At 37.4% G+C, this 17836-nt stretch overlaps 1 long non-coding RNA gene and 1 other non-coding gene across 4 annotated transcripts; one reads left to right on the top strand and one right to left on the bottom strand.

Moving 5' to 3' along the window:
• The first annotated feature begins 3572 nt into the window (after positions 1 to 3572).
• Positions 3573 to 5056, top strand: LOC125597437. 3 transcript variants are annotated; one of them, XR_007331700.1, is made up of 5 exons: positions 3573 to 3743; positions 3846 to 3923; positions 4213 to 4364; positions 4465 to 4509; positions 4627 to 5056. It is a non-coding gene; the product is annotated as an uncharacterized LOC125597437 (long non-coding RNA). The 3 variants fall into 3 exon arrangements; XR_007331698.1 differs by lacking the exon at positions 4465 to 4509 and having other exon boundaries at positions 3574 to 3743; XR_007331699.1 differs by lacking the exon at positions 4465 to 4509 and having other exon boundaries at positions 3578 to 3743; positions 3853 to 3923.
• Positions 5057 to 10888: 5832 nt separating this feature from the next.
• Positions 10889 to 10995, bottom strand: LOC125597446. Its single transcript, XR_007331705.1, has one exon. It is a non-coding gene; the product is annotated as a small nucleolar RNA R71 (small nucleolar RNA).
• Between the last annotated feature and the right edge of the window lie 6841 nt (positions 10996 to 17836).

Raw genomic sequence — 17836 nt, forward strand, 5'->3', positions numbered from 1 at the left:
ATTCATAAGTTATTTTAAAATTCTGATAAATTTATTCTTTAAACAACGATAAAAAATTTAAAAATAATATTAATAAACATGTTTGGATTTTGTTATATTTAAAATAGTTATAATATAAATATATTCGAATACAATTCATCAAGTAGAACATAAAACTATTATAATTATCTTATATAAAATTTCGTTCATTATATTTTATAGTTTATAAATATTGAAAGTGATAAATAAAACATTATTAATCTTTCTATAATTTCGAGAATTAGTTTCCATAAATTGTTATTTGTAATATTCTTTAGATTATATGGCAAGTGGTATTAAATGATTTTAGACTTACCTTAAATTTTTAGGCAACTTTATATTGTCGATCTTTCAAAAATAAATGACGTTGCTATATTTATTTTTCACAATAAATATTGAAATAGATTAAAGAAAGTTATCCCCCTATTAACTATTTCACCGGGAATTTTATATTGTAATAAGATAAGTCATTACAAACGAATTAAGAATTTAGAAACATTAAGGTAAATTGGCATTTAAAATTTTAATAAATGTGATAATAGCTTGGGCAAGAAATGTTTAAAATAAATAAGCTAACTTACATTTAAACTATTCATAAGTTACTTTGCAATTTGCGCAAGAAAAAAAATTATTCATAAGTTACTTTGCAAAATAAATAAGGTAACTTACATTTAAACTATTCATAAGTTATTTTAAAATTCTGATAAATTTATTCTTTAAACAACGATAAATGATTTAAAAATAATATTAATAAACATGTTTGGATTTTGTTATATTTTAAATAATTATTATATAATTATATTCGAATACAATTCATCAAATAAAACTATGATAATTATCTTATATAAAATTTCGTTCATTATATTTTATATTTTATAAATATTGAAAGTAATAAATAAAACATTATTAATCTTTCTATAATTTCGAGAATTAGTTTTCATAAATTGTTATCTGTAATATTTTTTAGATTATATGGAAAGTAGTGTTAAATGATTTTAGACTTACCTTAATTTTTTAGGCAACTTTATATTGTGGACCTTTCAAAAATAAATGACGTTGCTATATTTATTTTTCACAATAAATATTGAAATAGATTAAAGAAAGTTATCCACCTATTAACTATTTCACTGGGAATTTTATATTATAATAAGGTAAGTCATTACAAACGAATTAATAATTTAGAAATATTAAGGTAAATTGTCATTTAAAATTTTAATAAATGTGATAATAGCTTGGGCAAGAAATGTTTAAAATAAATAAGGTAACTTACATTTAAACTATTCATAAGTTACTTTGCAATTTGCGCAAGAAAAAAAATTATTCATAAGTTACTTTGCAAAATAAATAAGGTAACTTACATTTAAACTATTCATAAGTTATTTTAAAATTCTGATAAATTTATTCTTTAAACAACGATAAATAATTTAAAAATAATATTAATAAACATGTTTGGATTTTGTTATATTTAAAATAATTATTATATAATTATATTCGAATACAATTCATCAAGTAGAGTATAAAACTATTATAATTATTTTATATAAAATTTCGTTCATTATATTTTATAGTGTATAAATATTGAAAGTGATAAATAAAACATTATTAATCTTTCTATAATTTCGAGAATTAGTTTCCATAAATTGTTATTTGTAATATTCTTTAGATTATATGACAAGTGGTGTTAAATGATTTTAGACTTACCTTAAATTTTTAGATCTAAATTAAATAAATAAAAATTAAGAACAATCGACCAATCAAATTATAACAATTAAATTGAAACTTAACCTATGAGCGACACGTCACCAGAAATCACTAAAGTGACTTCTCTTTTAATATATAGGGGGATGTCAAGTTTTTTATTTAAAAAATTAACAAAAAGTTACATCCGAAATTTAAAAAAAATAACTAAATTAATGCCTTTTTAGTTTTAAAATGTTATGTCCAAATCTATTAAAAATAAAAAATTAGTTAACTGAAAGTTATATTTTTAAATATAAAAAACTTGAGAAATGAAAATTTTAATTTTTTTTTTCAAAATCTAAATATCCGAACTTGATCCGAAATAACCGAATCCGAACTAAAAATACCCGAACCCGACCCGAAGTACAGAAATACCCGAACGGGTTCTACACCTCTATACCGAAATACCCGAAAATCCGAAATACCCGATCCGAACCTGAACGGGTACCCAAGGCTAAACTAAATCGATAATTATTATCCCTTAGCTATATATGGGCTTAACGAAATCGAAAATAGTTTTGGGCTTGTCTACATAAGCGATTGATTAAAATAAATGAAAAAAAAAATTCAAAAAAACCAGCCAATAGAATTATAACGTTTTTCCTGAGAAGCTCTATATGAGTGCCACCTCAGCAGAAATCACTAAAGTAACTTCTCTTTTAATGTATAGGGGGATTTCTCCTAACTTTATCTCATCCCACGTTTATCTAACCATATCGACAGTTTATATATATTCTTAAAAATATAAGATCAATTTTGAGAACTGTTGGTTATAGTACTTACCTGAAACTATTGTTTTTTTCTATTTGATGTTAAACTAATTTTTTTCAGCGATGTTAAACTAAATAGTTATAAAAAAAAACTAAATAGTTATTTAATAAGGATAAGAAACCTAGTATTCTAATTTCCCCTACATTTTCTTTCATAATGAACCACTGCTTTTAGTTTAGTTAGCCAAAAAACAAAATTTATTCAGTTAAGTATCTTTATATATAAAGAAGGGTTTGTATCCCTCACATGAAGCCACATGGGATGACAGGTCAAAAATCGTTTCATGTCGTCGCGACACCTGTCCTGCATTCAAAACGAAACGCTTCATTAAGTAATGTATTCAGGTAGGCCTGGGATTTCGGGTATTCGGATCGGTTCCGGGTAAGATCCGTTCGGGTCCGGATATTCGGTTATTTACAAATTGTATCCAATGAGTACTTGGAACAGTTCGGTTCGGTTTCGGATCGGTTTTCGGTCGGTTCCGGGTCGGTTCCGGATATTAAATTATTAAACCAAAACTAATATTTTTATGTATTTTATATTTTCTATTTTTATTTTTATTTTTTTTTTAAAATAGTTTAATCCAAATCGGATATATATGTATAGTTTGAAAGTAACTACAACGAAATAGAAGTGGTGCAGTGGTAAAAGTTGATGTACTTTCAACTTTCCCACCCGGGTTCGAAACCCATGAGGCGCAAATCCATGTTTTTTAAACATTATTTCGGTTTAAACGGGTACCCGATCGGATCCGGATAAAAACCCGAACCGACCCGATACCCGTGGATATTCATAAACATTACCCATCGGTTAAATATGCCTTATCCGAAACCGATCCGAACCGGTCCATTTCGGGTCGGATCCGGTTCGGTATTCGGTTCCGGTTAAAAAGTCCCAGGCCTATATTCAGGTTATTTCGGCTTCTTCTTTACGCATACATTTCAATGTGTACTTGGGCTAAGAAATCAGAAGGGTCTGTATTTAAAAGTACATGCAGCCCGAAAGCCCAATAAAGTGTGCCCTAATTGTGTCGACAAGAAAAAATGGAAATTTTAGGATCGGCCTTTACTTTGTTCTATGGCGTCTTCTCATCTTCCTCACTATCTCTGAAACCGCACGAGTTATGTGATTAATCATATTAATTCAATCAACCAGGACGAGGTCTTGAATGTATGATTTACATCAGTGAGGCGGTGTATTGCGAGTATAAATAGGTCAGTATTCCTGCTCTCGAAATCATCATCTCTTCTATATCTCTTTTAGTACACTTATATTCCGTGATATGGCTAATTTGAGAGTTTTTCTCCGAATTGAAGCCGGCAGGTGTTCCTCTGTTGACGGTTGTCGAGGTTAGGTTGATGTGGTTCTGGAAGGCGTGGTGGGGAGATGTAAATGTAAGTTTATTCTTCAGATCTTGATTGTTGTGTATTCAAATAATTCCGGCGAGCTGCTTTCTGTTTATTGATACTGACTTCAATCGACCACCGTTTCAGGCTATTATTTTGCAAACCACCATTAAACTCTGACACTAAATGAATATCCGTAACTGAAGAATTTTTTTCTAGGTGTTAAACATCAGAGAGGAGATTAACAATATAGTTCGGATTAAGAGTTATCAAAATTTTGATTTATGCGTCTCCAAACTAATAATTTGATTAATAAACAAATGGTTCTGTTTTCCAGGGAGAATCGTGTCTCAAGAACATCTCTCTCTGATGGTCTTGATGGACTTGAGGAAGGCCACTTAAAGGCTTCCTCTTCGTATTCTCATGGTACAAGTGAACGGGCGATGATGAATCACTGGAGAGTCTGCAGGACAGAGTTTAATTTCTAAAGTGAGTATTCTCTTTTCATATCTACAAACATCGACATTAGGATCTATAAAAGTTTTATAATCTGTAATTCTTGATTATGAATTGGCTTCTGGTGTTAAAGGGTGGGAACGGATCTGAACTCTTAAGAGTATATCAACAAGGATTTGTATGTGTAACCCTTATTGAATCTTGAGCTATAGTCTCTTGCTTTCTGACAAGTCTAGCCATCAAGACAATACCATTTTGATGTTATTCTTTTCATACTCATGTATGATATCATCAGGTGACTGGAGACATACATGAAGAAGTTGAGAGTTATAACCGCTTGCTTGACAAAGTGGTAGACTGGTAGTTCACAATGGAAGAAGACTCACGAGCCTGCACAGAAAACTGCTGCCATTGTGACAACCCTATTGAAATTAGAGCCACATGTGTTCCCAAAACAATCATGGATGAGATGTGTTTAGTTGTTTCTCCATTTGGCTGAGTTTCCTCCCATTAAATATGTGCGGTAATTGATCTGAAATTATGTGAACTTTACAGGAACATTGGAGAAAACGAACGCTCTGGCTGATGTCATATAAGTTCCTGGAGGCACTTGCTGTTATTTTTAGAAAATATTTAATAAATTTGTTATGTAATATTGGAATCTTTTTATTGTTCCATTACTTATTTATCTAATCTATTAAAACAGGAGTACAAAATTAAACTTACCCTTACACTTGCACAATATTTACAATAACATGCCACTAAAATATTAAATAACCATAAATTTAAGCTATTAATGTGTTTTCCTAATTTAATTACTCTTTACCTAAATAATTATTCTATTTATTAAAAACACCACTCCACATATATCTCTCTTATTAAAAGCAACGATTCTATTGTTACAAAAATATTCATGTTTATTGAAAATCATAAAAGTGTAATTTGAAGAAACAAACAAAATTATAAACAAATTTGAATTAACCCTAAAATGATATCAATTGGTCAAATAAAATCTAAACTTAACTAATTAATCGAATATTCCTTCCATATATACTATCACAAAAAAACGAAACTAACGAAATCTTTTAGTTAATTCCAATTTCCATCAACAACAATATTCCATATTAGTTTATTAGGAACTAAGTCGTATATGGAAATAAAAATATATGAATATATATAGTTTAAACGATCGTAAAGTATTGTGACAAAATCAAATATCTAAGTTTAACTATGGATCTAACCGGTGATCATTAGAGGGACATTAAGAATGAGTAGGAAAAAAAATGTAGAGGAATAAAATTATATGAATGAAAAAAAAATTATTTCTCATCAATTTTGGGGAGGAACAAATTTGTTTTATATTCTTCTAGAATAAAAGGAATAAGAAGGAATAAAAAGGAAAAACTATTTCTTATTAATGGTAAAATAAAAAATGAATAACAAAGAATGTATTATTCTTTTTCATTCTTTGGTCACCAGTTATACCTTATGTACAATATGATATACTTTCGAAACCAGGTGTTTTGCCCGCTATCGCCGGCATAATCATTTTATTCTTATTTATAAACACATGCATTACAAATTCAAAAATAATTATGATAAAAAATTGTTTATATTCTCAAAATTTTAAACTCAATATAAAATTATTAAATAACAAAATTATTTATCAAAAATATATGTTTGTTATTACAAATACTTATTAGTTTATGTCTTATTAATACAATAAAAAATCAGTATGATATGTTATTATTTATTCTCTTTAAAATTTCAAATTAAACATCAAATTATTTATATATAAAAAATGTTTTTTATCTATAAAAAAAATATGCATATTATTGTGTTGAAATTTTAAAAACACTTATATATTAGAGATATTATAGAAAATTCATAAATCTTTCAAAATACGTTTTTATATTAGTATATTCTTATTCCAAAGTCTTGAAAAACATGTTTTTGATGTTAGTATGTTTATTTTTTAATAGCCTTAGCACAAGCTAACAATATATATTTATTCTATTAAAATTGAAGTAATAACCAATACTTGCCTACTTTAAAGTGATTTTTTACATTTCCTTCAATCTTTTTAACTAATTTAAACCTCTTATTTTATTGTATTTACCAAATAATCCGACTTCATTTATTACCCGATTACATTCATTTTTTACTCTTCCTAATTACTTCATTAATTATATTTAGGATAATAATTCGACAACATTTATTTTACGTGCTAACCAAAATAATTTCACAAGTTTGAATGAAATTAATTCATTCATAACAAGAATTCAAAATGTTAATAATTTTTTTAATTTGTTTATAGAATCAGTTAGACATGGGAATCCAAGTACCCGTTAGGGTACGGACCAGTTTTCTGGATATCGGATTTTTGGATTTAAAATTAAACTTTGTTCGGATATTATAAATTTTAGACGGGATCAGTACTCGGATCCTTCTGGATCCGGATAGGTTTGCATGAAGCTAAAAATATCCAAATAACTTATGTGTTTAGAAATTTCATTAAACAATTTATAAAAAAGTAAAAATTAACATCCGCACGGGCGTGCGGGTCAAGCTCTAGTTGTTAATAAAATGACAAGTTTACAGAGGAACACATAATCCTATAAAAAAATATTTAATGAAATCATATATTTTACACCGTGCGAGTTCCAGCACTGGCTTATTTTTAAGTTTATATAAGAACACGTACAAATCACATAGATAAAATGTTGTTTCGCCACATATTTTACACCATGCGTGTTCCAGCACTTGCTTAGTCACAGATTTTTTTTTTTTGGGTAAAATGTTAAGCTTACCATTTTCTGAAGATTTTACAATGTTGTTGTTAAACAACTTATTACAAAATAAAGAAACACACAACCACAACCCAGCTTAAAGAAAAGAGAAAAAGCCTCAAGGAGGCCTAATATATGATAAGTAAAATAGTAGCAGAGAGGTGGAAGAAGATCTTGCCGAGTACAATAAGAGGCGGTCACACATCATCCTGTCAAGGGATGAACTGATGACTGCTGCTGGCGTTGATGTAGCGGTGAACACTTGGGCATTGCGCTCCTTCCAGATGAAGTACATTGCCGACTGAAAGTAGAGCTTCATGACTGAGGAGACAAGAGCAATTGATGAAGCACGAGGCTGATTGATCCAAGCTGCGACAGAGTGTAGATCCATAGGGGATTTGACCAACAAAATGTTAATTTTCATGCATATATTTTATATGCACCTGATGTTTAAATAAACTCTCTCTTAAAAAAATACATTGATTTAATTTAATTTTATGATTTTAATTTTTAATTTTATTTATGAAATCAGTCATTGGAAAAATTATGTATGGCAATTAAGTTTTCCATTGAGTTAAATTATTTTATCTTAATGAAACCACATATATTCAAATATGGAATGAATATTTTTAAAAGACCAAAATATAATAATTTTGGATAATATCTTATTTGTTTTATTTGTATTGATGTGTATTTTATTTTATTTTAATTAAATTTTATTTATAAGTTATTTAGCTTTGGTGTTATATTTTTTGCGGTATATTTAACTTGGCCATGATATATATTTCTAAAATCCAAAAATCAACGATGTAAAATTTAATATTTAATCTTAAATATGTTATTTATTTTTCGATTCACTTTTATCAACTTTTCTTATAACTTCTTCTCAAAGATATATTCTATCACATATAATCCCTCATCATCTAAAAATTTCTAAAAGATAAATACAAATCATTATCATACACATTTTTTGCAAATGCAAACCTGAAAACAAACCACAAAATCATACAAAAATAATAATCTAAATCACAAGTAAAGTATATCCCGTCCGTAGGGCGGGCCGACCCTAGTAAGTAAATAAAAAGCTCTTCTGATCAGTGACCTCTTAGGGAATAACTTTTCTCTCTTTGCAAACAATGGCTCTTGGACTTTTCATTCGCCCAAAAAGTTCGGCTCATGAAAATAGTTATTGAATTCTTCTTATTTCTTGGAATTAAAGAATATTTTAACTTGTTTCTAAATTTAAACTACGAAAATAAATTCAACCTGAGGTAAGATACTTAGAGCATCCACATTAGTGAACCCCCCTTTGGGGTTCATAGGATTTTTTTAATATTTTTAGGTGGGGTCATGAATAATGTTGAACCTCTTGGTATTGTGCTTCTGCATTAGTGAACCTGAAAAGGGGTTCACAGGAATTAAATAATTTATTTTTTAATTTTTTTTAGTTTTGAAATTATTTTGAAAACATGAATAAAATATTATGCAATAAATTTTTTAAATAAAATTTATTCATTACATTGATAATTGATAATTGATAATTGATGAACATACAAAGATTATTGATTGTTTCCTAATGTTTGCCATACATTTTCAACTAAATCAGCTTTCAAACGTTCATGTTTTCCTGAATCTCGAACTTCATTGCGCATGCCTAGCATGTTAGTGGAATGCAAACTTTCTCGCCTTGTGACCTTCGAACCTCTGCTCGACTCTCCTGACTCGAACTGAGAAGTATCAGTTAGACTGTATTTGCCTCGTTCGTTCTCTACAATCATATTGTGCAATATGATACAACATCTCATAATCTTCCCTAACTTTTCCTTGTCCCATAGTCGGCATGGGTTTTTGACTATTGCAAATGATATGTGGTGTTTTTAATACCAATACATGTGCACTTTGAGCTCATTTTCAGTTCTAATTCGTGTTTAATTTACATCATTCCAGGTTAGGAACAGGTGAAAGAGTAAAGGAGAAAGTTTCAGGAAGTCAGATGCTGTTTTGAAGGATTCAACGTGGAACAGTCATTTAGAACAACCCAAGGGTTGCTCCCGAAGAGATCAAGCATTAGACTGCTCCCGATCATTAAGGAAACTTCCTATTCTGGAGTTTGCCCTAGTTTCGACTTTCTCTTTCTCTTATTCTCCTATCACCAGCGCCTCCCTATAAAAGGGGAGGCTATCGTTTTCTTAAAGACACACTAGTTTTTACAAGAAACCTAGATTGCTCTTTTGGATTTTACGCAACTTGTAAGGGAGAAGGCTCCATCTCTCATTCTCACGAGAAGATTACCCTGAACCCTTTGTCTTTTTACTTATTTTATATGCAGTATTATTCAGAAATCTTGCCTGTGTCATCCTGCTTTGATTGAGTAGTAGGCTAAGCTTGCTTAGGGTTGTAGGGTGTTAGCCGCATGAACTGAACACAAATAAGTGATCTCAACTATCTTCATTCATATTGATCTTACTGCCTGCATTGAACTGATCACTTAATGTTGGATCTATGATTTAATCCTCTAGCTAACCGTTAGGAGATAAGTCGACCTATATTGAATGAGCTTAGTATCCCTAATCAGCGAGAGTAGATATTAGGGTATTAAGTGAACTAATTAGATCTTGCATCTAAAGCTTGCTTTCGCGTCTTGTTCCAAGCGAGAGCTTAGGATTCAAGGCCGACACGCATAGGGAATAAGATCACGATAGTGAGTTGTTCCAGCTGAGTGATCTGAGTTCTAGACCGCATTTCATCGCACTTGAATAGTTGTTCAGTTCTGCAATTAACATCCGATCATTGACCCTAAGCCAGCTTCATTTAAATTGAATTCAAATTACCTAGGCATTCTTGTTACTTTTGTCGCAATTAATTCTCAAAACCCACTTGTTTCTCAGCTTGACATTGAACTCATAAGAGTAAAGAGTAAACTGGTCCTCTGGATTGAATCTCAAATATTACAATTACCACTGTTAACTTGACAGTAGCAAGGATTCATTTTTAGTGTATCAAGTTTTGGCGCCGTTGCGACGGGGACTAAGCTTTTACCTTTATTTTTCAGTTTAATATTTAGTCTGAGATATCTAACTTGCTTTACTTCTTTGTTGGAACAGATGATCCAAGTGCATGACCAGTAGACATACTCGGAGCAACGCACAAGGACCACTACATCAGCTGACTAACGAAGAACTCGCAAGATTAGAAAGACAGAACCGTCAACAGCCAAGAACAACCGACACCAACATGGGTGATCATGGCAATATGGATGACCTCACTGCTGCATTGGCACTCATTCAACAACAAATGCAGAATCAGCAACAGCAGATGCAGCAGATGCAGCAAACCATCCAGAATCAGCAACAAGCTGCACAAGAGCAAGCAGCCGAGAACGCTGCGCGAGAGGAGCGTGGTGCTCTTATTGGGGAGCGAAACCTTCCGAGGAATTTCGCTACTAACCGCTCTCCCATCAACCCTCCACCCTGTACTCGACAGGATTATGAGATCAAACCTGCACTGATAGGTCTGGTACAGAAGAGCACATTCAGTGGCCTCACTTCAGACATACCAATGGACCACATAGAGGCCTTTGAGAGGATCTGCAATTTCTCTCGCTCAAATGGAGTGCCACCGGATTACGTCAAGTGCACGCTGTTCCCATTTTCTCTTGAAGGGAAAGCGGCACGTTGGCTGCAATCTCTCCCAACCGGTTCTCTAACCTCATGGGACCAGGTTCGATCAGCATTCCTGAGCCACTTCTACACAAAGTCCAAAACCGCGGCTCTAAGGCATAGAATCTCCAACTTCAAGCAGAAATCTGATGAACCCTTTTATGAAGCTTGGGAGAGGTATAAAGAGTACCAGAGGGAATGTCCACACCACGGGTTTGATGACGATTACATATTGGAGGTGTTCTACGATGGAGTGAGCTATGAGTACCGAAACACCCTTGATTCCTCTAGTAACGGAGACTTCATGACTCAGACCACCCCTGGTGCATTCGCGCTGATTGAGAACATGGCTTCTAGTTCACTCAACAAGAACAAGGAGCATGATCGCTCCAAAAGTGTGAACAGCATAGACGATTTAGCGGCGAAAGTGGACCAACTGCTGAAGGGAAACCAGAGCCAGGTCTTCATAATGGAAGAAGCAACTCCTGAGAAGAGTGCGGGGGACAAGGCGTTTGAAGCTGAGCAGGCAGGAGACGATCAGCAGGAAGTGAGTTACGTAAATGGACAAGGGTGGCAGCTGAAGAATTATCACCCAAACCCTAACGTAAGGAACAATCCACAACTTTTCTGGCCTAAGCAGGACAAACAAGTTGATCCGGCGCAGAACAACCAGGGCCAGTATTCGGGATATCAGAAGAACTATCAACCCCGAACATATGTTCTAAGCCAACCGCAGAGCAATCAGCCTCAAATACAGAACCACCAGAACACTCAAGTCGCTACCTCCACCCCTGTCGCTGTTCCGCAAGATGAAACTAAAACCATGCTGCAGCAACTCCTCCAAGGACAACAGCTCCAAGGGAAAGCGCTGAACCAGGTCACTACCGAGATCAATACTAGGATGAACCATATGTTCGGAGACCTGAGCACCAAATATGATAATGTCGCAAGCCATATGAGACAGATGGACATTCAGATAGCTCAGACTGCCGAGAGTGTCAAGAGACAGCAAGGTACTCTACCTGGTAAAACAGACAAAAACCCCAAGGAGTGCAATGCGGTTCAGCTAAGAAGCGGGAAGCAACTTTCCGAGCCAGAAAGGAGAAGGTTCACCGCGGCTGAGAAAGGCAAGCAGAAAGAGTCAGAGCAACCACCAGCCGACCAAGCAGATGAGGGGAATACAGAGCCGGTAGTTGAAACAGTCTCGCCAGGCTCAGAACAACCAGCTGAAGCAGTGCGCCCGATTCCAGAGGCTGTTCCTCCTCGCGAATACATTCCAAAAGTCCCTTACCCTGTTCCAGCGAAGGTCACTCGTAAGGACAAGGAGGAAATAAAATGCAGGAAGATGCTGGAAGATCTAACCGTCCGACTTCCCTTGATGGATGCGATTCAGATGATGCCCTCCATGCGTAGCTTTATGAAGGGGTTGATCTCAGGGAAAATATCAGAGGAGAGCGAGTTCATGACAGTTTCCAAGGAGTGCAGCGCAGTGCTTCAGAACAGGCAAATAAAAAAACGAGGAGATCCCGGCAAATTTGTCCTCTCTATCCAGATTGGGAAGACAGTTTTCGCCTGCTCCTTGGTGGATCTTGGGTCCAGCGTGAATCTCATGCCGTACTCTGTAGCTCTACGACTCGGATACACGCATTTCAAACCAACTAAGATGTCCTTGGTTTTCGCAGACAGATCAGTCAAATCTCCTGTTGGTATTCTAGAGGATCTCCAAGTGAAAGTGGGGAACACCTCTGTTCTAGCAGACTTCGTTGTTCTGGAATTGGAAGAAGAGTCTAAGGACCCTCTCATCTTGGGAAGACCATTCTTATGTACTGTCGGAGCTATCATTGATGTGCGACAGGGGAAGATTGATCTGAATCTTGGGGACATAGTTATGCAATTTGAAATGGATGAGTTGCTAAAGAAGCCGATGTTGGATGGGCAAACCTTTGAGGTCAATGAAGGGGTTGATCCGCTCCAACCACAAGAAGGAATGATCGAGGAGATTCTTACCGAAGACCCACTGGAACTTGCACTGGTGCGTGCTGAAGCCGAGCAGAGTATGGTGAACATTGATGCTGATGGATATGCCAAGATGCTTGACTCCGCAAGGAGTATGGGGAGAATGGTAGCGAGTCTAAGTCTGGGGGAGGATATCAACAGGTGCGAGACCACTCCATCTGGAGCGACCCCTAAACCGGACCAACCAGAGGATCCCTGGAGCGAGCTCAAGGCTCCCAAAGTTGAGCTAAAACCCCTTCCCAAAGGGCTCAGGTACGCTTTCTTAGGTCCGAATTCCACATATCCTGTCATTGTGAATGCTGAGCTGAATAATGTGGAAACTGCATTGCTTTTATGCGAGCTTAGAAAATATCGTAAGGCATTAGGATATTCGCTAGCTGACATCCCTGGTATTTCGCCTGATTTATGCATGCATAGAATCCACTTGGAAGATGAATCAATGACTTCTGTCGAACATCAGAGGAGGTTAAACCCGAATCTAAAAGATGTCGTTAAGAAAGAGATAATGAAACTTCTTGAAGCAGGTGTGATCTATGCGATTTCTGATAGTAAATGGGTCAGTCCTGTTCATGTTGTACCTAAGAAAGGTGGGATCACTGTTATCACAAATGAAAAGAATGAATTGATCCCTACTAGGACAGTGACAGGACATCGCATGTGCATAGATTTCAGGAAATTAAATGCAGCAACTAGAAAGGATCACTTCCCACTCCCTTTTATTGATCAAATGCTTGAGAGATTGGCTAACCACCCATATTACTGCTTTTTAGATGGTTATTCAGGTTTCTTTCAGATTCCCATCCATCCAGACGATCAGGAGAAGACGACGTTCACATGCCCCTACGGAACGTACGCTTACAGGAGAATGCCATTCGGCTTGTGCAATGCGCCAGCAACATTCCAGCGCTGCATGATGTCGATCTTTACTGACCTGATTGAAGACATTATGGAAGTTTTCATGGACGATTTCAGCGTCTATGGAAGCTCCTTTAATGTCTGTTTGTCAAACTTGTGCAGGGTTCTTAAAAGATGTGAGGAGAAACACCTCGTACTCAACTGGGAGAAATGCCACTTCATGGTCACAGACGGGATTGTTCTAGGGCACAAGATCTCCGAGAAAGGAATTGAGGTGGATAAGGCAAAGATCGAGGTGATGATGAGTTTGCAACCACCAACAAACGTGAAGGCCATCAGGAGTTTCTTGGGTCACGCTGGGTTTTACCGACGGTTTATCCAGGACTTCTCAAGGATAGCAAGACCACTCACCAGACTGCTCTGTAAGGAGATCAAATTCGATTTCGACAGTGAGTGTCTAGCTGCTTTCCACACCATCAAGGGAGCTCTAGTCAGCGCACCTGTTGTGCAACCACCAGACTGGGACCTACCCTTTGAAATCATGACTGATGCAAGCGATTTTGCAGTTGGAGCAGTACTTGGGCAGCGTAAGGACAAGAAACTTCATGTGATCTATTACGCTAGCAAAACTATGGATGAAGCTCAGTGCAGATACGCTACAACTGAGAAAGAGCTTCTGGCTATTGTTTTTGCTTTCGAAAAATTTAGGTCCTACCTAGTGGGATCTAAAGTGATTGTGCACACAGACCATGCTGCTCTTAAGTACCTGCTCACAAAGAAAGATGCGAAACCGAGGTTGTTAAGGTGGATTCTTCTTCTCCAAGAATTTGATCTAGAGATAAAAGATAAGAGAGGTGTCGAGAATGGGGTCGCTGACCATCTATCCAGAATGAAGATTGAGGACGACACAACTCTTGATGAGGAACACCCAGTTGAACACGTCAACGCGATTGGTCTGTGTTACGCGGAACAATCTCTAAGAACCACATCAGACTGCTCCAGCATCGCGGAACAACCTCCGAGGAAGGCGCCCGATTGTTCTCACATCTCGAAACATCCTGTCGCCTTGATCCAAAAGCAATATCCTCACCTCCCATGGTTTGCTGAGATTGCTAACTATCTAGCTGCTGAAAAGCCACCACTTAAGTTCACAGGAAACGACAAGAGGAAATTCCTGAGAGAGGCAAGGCGTTATGTTTGGGATGAACCGTTCTTGTACAGACAAGGCAAGGATGGTTTGTTCAGAAGGTGTGTTCCAGAGGCAGATATCCCAGGAATTCTGCACCACTGCCATGGTTCATCTTACGCAGGTCATTTCGCTGCATTCAAAACGGTTTCTAAAGTCCTCCAAGCAGGGTTCTGGTGGCCGACTATGTTCAGGGATGCTCAAGCCTACGTAGCCAGGTGCGATGCATGCCAGCGACTTGGGAACATCAGCAAGAGGAATGAGATGCCTCAGAATTACATTCTAGAGGTTGAGGTATTCGACTGTTGGGGAGTCGATTTCATGGGACCATTCCCTGCGTCCTTCAAGAACGAGTACATCCTTGTCGCCGTTGACTACGTGTCTAAGTGGGTAGAAGCAGTAGCAAGCCCTACGAACGATGCAAAAGTGGCGACTAAGATGTTCAGCTCAATCATATTCCCAAGGTTCGGAGTGCCTAGGGTCGTAATCAGCGATGGTGGAACACACTTCATCAACAAGGCATTTCAGGGCCTTTTAAAGAAGAATGGAGTGAACCACAAGGTGGCAACCGCTTACCATCCACAGACGAGCGGACAGGTTGAGGTGTCCAACAGGGAGATCAAAAGCATCCTGCAGAAAACTGTCAACACTTCGCGAAAGGACTGGTCGCTTAAGCTGGACGATGCGCTATGGGCCTACAGAACAGCCTACAAGACGCCGCTAGGAACGACTCCCTACCACCTTGTGTATGGTAAAGCATGTCACCTCCCCGTCGAGCTTGAATACAAGGCTGCATGGGCAGTCAAGCTACTGAATTTTGACATCAAGCCAGCAACCGAGAGACGCATGATCCAGATTCATGAACTGGAGGAGATAAGGCACCTCGCCTATGAAAGCTCCAAAATCTACAAAGAGAAAACCAAGGCCTACCATGACAAGAGGATCATTGCCAGACAATTCGAACCCAACGATAAGGTCTTGCTTTTCAATTCGAGGCTGAGATTGTTCCCAGGGAAGTTGAAGTCTAGATGGTCCGGGCCTTTCACTGTTAAGGAAGTTCGACCCTACGGAGCAGTTGTGTTATTAGACAGAAAAGGCGACGAGTTTGTAGTGAATGGACAGCGCGTCAAGCACTACCTTGCTGACTCCACTATCGCAGAGGGAGAAGAAATTCCCCTAAGCGAGCCCCCATCAGCCTGATCGATTGATCCAAGTCGAGCTAATGACTTTAAACAAGCGCTTGGTGGGAGGCAACCCACTGGTCAGTACATACATTGTCTACATAGTCTGTTCTTTTCCTTTTCTAATTTATTTTGCAGGTAAAAAAAAAAAATCGGACTCTTCACTCAGAACAACCAACGGACTGTTCTTCTGTTAGAACAACCCATCGACTGTTCCAGGTTAGTGTTCCGAACAAAAAAAAATAAAAAAAAAAAAGAGGATAATTTCGGGAACAGTTAGGGTTTTGCCTATTTAAGGCTTCACCCTTCACTTTCCCTTTCAGTCCGCCGTACACTGATCCCCCACTTGCGATTTTCTCTAAACAAACCACCAAATCTTTGATTCTCAACCGTTTTAAGTGGTTTTGCTTCTCATTCGTTTGGAATCTCGAGTTCTCTCTGTTTTTGCAGATCACTTCACCAGTTTCCACAGGTAAGAGGCCCGACAATCCCAACCAAATCGCAAAAACTCGGTTTGCAAGTTCATTTCTAACCGCTTTCATAGATCGATTCTTGTTTAACCACTTGATTTCGATCTCCCCTTGTGCTGTTAGAGTTGATTTAGAATATGAACACTCTCCTGTTTCACGATTGCGATTTGAGAATGAAGCAATAAGGGTTTAGATTTCAGTTTGATTTGGTTGAAATTTGTTGAAGTGAACAGCGGTTTGCAGTTCGCACAAGGAGAGATGGGAATACTTCGATTCCATTTCTTCTGTGTGAAATAATAGAACTAATGCTTGATCTTGTTTGCCTTGTAGATGGCAAGAACTAAGCAATCCGCCAAGCGAACGAGAGCCACGTGCACAAGCCACCCCCGCAAGTGCAGCAACAAACGTCCGCCTCCTACCCATGGCCCCGTGAACAAGAGGGTGAACTGATTGATCTCGACAGCCCATTGCTCATGGACTTCAATTGCGAGGGGTGGGATAAGGGGACAGCAGCGCGTTACAACGCCCTCCTCCGAGTTGACATGCTACCCACTCGTTTTTGCCACGCGGAAACTTTGGCTGATCTTGGGATCGACGAGGATGTATTCGAGACGCTGCACGCCATCGGGATTGCTCCTCTGTGCTACACAACGCACGAGCTCTACCCAGACCTTGTTCGCCAGATGCTCGCCACAGCCACGATCACTTACGAGGATTCCGACGCACCCTCCTACGCCAACTGCTCGTTCTCTTTCATGGCAGATGGAGAGTACTGCTCCTTGTCCCTCGACAAGCTCAATGAAATCTATGAGATGGCCACTGAACCGAAGGGGGTAGCGGTGGCGAAAAAGTTCTCTCCCTCTAACGCCTTTTGGGACTGCATTGCAAATGGGAACTTCACAGCCGGAAAGGTCTACCAGTCGCAGATTCGGAACCCCGCGCTTCGTGTCATCGCGAAGATCATCTCAAACCTCCTGTTCGCTAAGGATCTGACCTCGAAGGTCACCAACGGGGAGCTGCAAACCCTGTACACTGGTATTGAGGATGAAATTCGCGCCTCTGGTTCCGGAATTCCCATTCAAAGGTTAAGACGAATCCCGGTTTCAACTTCATGACCATGATATGCGAGCGGCGACAGTGCCTTATGCACGGCTCCAAGAAGAAAGACAGGAGCGGCAGCCTGCTCACACCGCTTTTCAAGCATTTCGGCATTGATCTCACCAAATACAGCGTCAACAAGGAGGTCCAGTACCTCGACATTAGGTACCTAATGGCGTGCCACATCATGCGAGATGAAGAGACCTACAGCTTTTTCGATAAAGCCGGAACTCAGCTATTCACCAAACTGC

Source organism: Brassica napus, unplaced genomic scaffold (assembly GCF_020379485.1).
Source record: "Brassica napus cultivar Da-Ae unplaced genomic scaffold, Da-Ae ScsIHWf_1459;HRSCAF=2050, whole genome shotgun sequence".
Classification (NCBI taxonomy): Eukaryota; Viridiplantae; Streptophyta; class Magnoliopsida; order Brassicales; family Brassicaceae; genus Brassica; species Brassica napus.